Source organism: Microtus ochrogaster, unplaced genomic scaffold (genome assembly GCF_000317375.1).
Source record: "Microtus ochrogaster isolate Prairie Vole_2 unplaced genomic scaffold, MicOch1.0 UNK31, whole genome shotgun sequence".
Lineage (NCBI taxonomy): Eukaryota > Metazoa > Chordata > Mammalia > Rodentia > Cricetidae > Microtus > Microtus ochrogaster.
Window position 1 is genome coordinate 2310841 of NW_004949129.1, and position 2763 is coordinate 2313603.

Sequence of the window (2763 nt, forward strand, 5' to 3'; positions counted from 1 at the left end):
CTCTCACAGATGACAGTCGCAGTAAGATTGTGGCTTTCTCCTCTCACAGATGACAGTCGCAGTAAGATTGTGGCTTTCTCCTCACTAACAATGACAAACAGGCAGGAGCAGGGAAGTCTGTCACAGTGGAATGAACCCAAGAGACTTGGGGAGGACAAAGAACCAAGGAGATGAGGACCGAAGGGGGCAGCGTGGTGTCAGGAAGGGCAGGTCATCTGCCTCTTCCAGTCCAGAATCTTCTTCTGGAAGCCTCCTCTGATTGTCTTCTGTGAAGAGATGGGAACCGCACCCGGGCCAGGTGTCTTTGGAGCCTGTTCTCTTGCCTCCAAAGCTGCAGAGAAAGCCAGCGTTGTCAGGTGGGCGTAAGCCAGAAGAAGTCCATCAACTCTTCAAAGGTGAACAACTCGGTGTCCACTTCTCAGTTGCCAACCCTACGAGAGATTCTGCCTTCCACATCACAAGGGAAGAAGCTTACAAGTGGTTTCTCGGGTAACTTGACGAATGCTTGTCCTGGGATGTAGGAAAACTAAAAACAGAAAGGGGATGCCATAGAATCCTTTCATTTCTTGCTGCTGGGGATCAAACCCTGGGCCTCATTAATGCACTTAGCACACACTCGGCTCTTGAACCGAACATGGAGCCCCAAGCTCAGTTTCCACCCATCCCTGCTAGCCTTGCCCTAGGTAGCTTTGGATTGGCTCCCGGCCTTGGGCCCAAGCTTCTTCCTCTAGAAAAACAAAGCAGAAAGCCTTTTATTACTATAATCCAAAGACTAGGGAGAGGGGAAAAATGAGGGTCAGGAGTTCAAAGCCATCCTTGTCTACACAGTGAGTTTGGGGTCAACCTGGGGTACATGAGACTCTGTCAGGGAGACGGGCATAACACTTAAGTGGTCATTAAGGTGCTTTGGGCTCAAACATTTTCTGAAACACCTGCTAGTCTAAATTGCAGGGGCCATTCCCGTGGGATGGAGACCTTGGTTAGTAGTGCCCAGCTCCTGGTTCTAAGAGTATTGAAAAGGTGGGTCCCATCAGCAATCCCACAGATCTGGATAAGGTCCTGGCAAGTGAGCATCAACAGAGCGGTGTCTAGAGAGGCACACAGGACCAGGGGCTGGGAAGGAGTCTGGGGTTGCCGAGGCAGGAGACACTCCACTAACCCACAGCTGTCCCTAACAAACTCAGACATGGGAGTGAGGTGTAGATCCAAACCCAGGGTCTACCACTTTTAGCTGTACGTTCTTGAACAAGTTAGCTTTTCTGGACCCTGTCCCCAAATACACAGGGGAAAAGCTAGGGACAGTGGTGTCATGTGGCACTCGGTCCTCAGTAAAAGTTAATCTAAGGACACACAGCGAGTCAAAAATAGGAGGTTTTCTTCCAAAGTGCCCACCTTCAGTTGCTTATAGTTTGGTCCCTGCCAGATGCCAGCCCCACCAGGAAAGTTGCCCAGCGTCCCACGGTAGCTGAGGAAGCGGTGCTGATGCAGTCACAGCCTCGCCTCTGAGATGGAGTCTTTGGGGTTTGGGTCCCGAAGCGTGAAGACCACCAAGGTAACCCCAGGAACCCAGGATCACTGATCACTGTGGGCAGGAGACTGATCCCTCCCTCTCTTGAAGACTCACAAGCCTGACCTGAGAGGCGTGCTGTCGGGATCCTTGCCATTAGGCACAGTCTGTGGTTGTACCATATTTGGCCACCAGGAGGCGGAGACAACCTGTTCTGCAGAATAAGAAGACGCCTTGAGGCTTTAGAATAGAGTCTGGAAAATAGCAGACTGTTCAACTAGACTACTCCCCAAGGGCCCAAATGAATCCCTGAAGGACAGAATCAGTGAAGGGAAGATGAGTCTCAGGGGAGTATGGCCAGCCAGGTCCCCAAGGCACCCTGGCTCCTTCAGGCGTCGGTGCATCCCGTTCCTGCCATCCTCTATGCCAGTCCCCCGTTCTCACACCCAGGGGCTAAGCCCCACCTCACCTCACTGGAACCCCGCAGTGGGTTTACAGCCACAGAAGAGGGGTGTATGGTGAATAGCAGAGAGGGCCTTTTCAAGGGCGGTGGCCAGGTTCATTAAGGACTATCAAGGGGCCAGGTTAGGTCCCTGTTTGGAAGAAAGGCATTGATGAGGTCAAAGTTTGCAGGAAAAGGCAACTTGTTACAGTGCTAGGGGTGGAGAAGGGGACCAAGACAGCAAGCAAGGAGTGGCAGGGCGCAGGACTGGCCACCTGAAGTCTCAGCTGCTGGAAACAGGCTGAGGGAACAGTGCAGCCACAGATGGAGGGTCAGAGTGATCGGGGAGCAAGCACAGAGCCCGAGGAGTCCTCTGGCAGATCGCGTCTTTTTTTTTTTTTAAGATCTTTAAAAAAAAAATTTATGTAAACAGAATTCTGTCTGCATGTATGCCTACAGGCCAGAAGAGGGCACCAGATCTCCTTCTAAATGGTTGTCAGCCACCATATGGTTGCTGGGAATTGAACTCAGAAACCCCTGAGCTCTCTCCAGCCCCTGGATCTAGGACCTCAGTGTCAGGTGGGACCTTTGTCCTGCTCTTGCAGCGGGGACACCTCTAAGAAGACTGAGTGTTGTCACAGGCTGTCTGATACTCTTTTTTTTTTTTTGGTTTTTCGAGACAGGGTTTCTCTGTGGCTTTGGAGCCTGTCCTGAAACTAGCTCTGTAGACCAGGCTGGTCTCGAACTCACAGAGATCTGCCTGCCTCTGCCTCCCGAGTACTGGGATTAAAGGCGTGCGCCACCATTGCCCGGC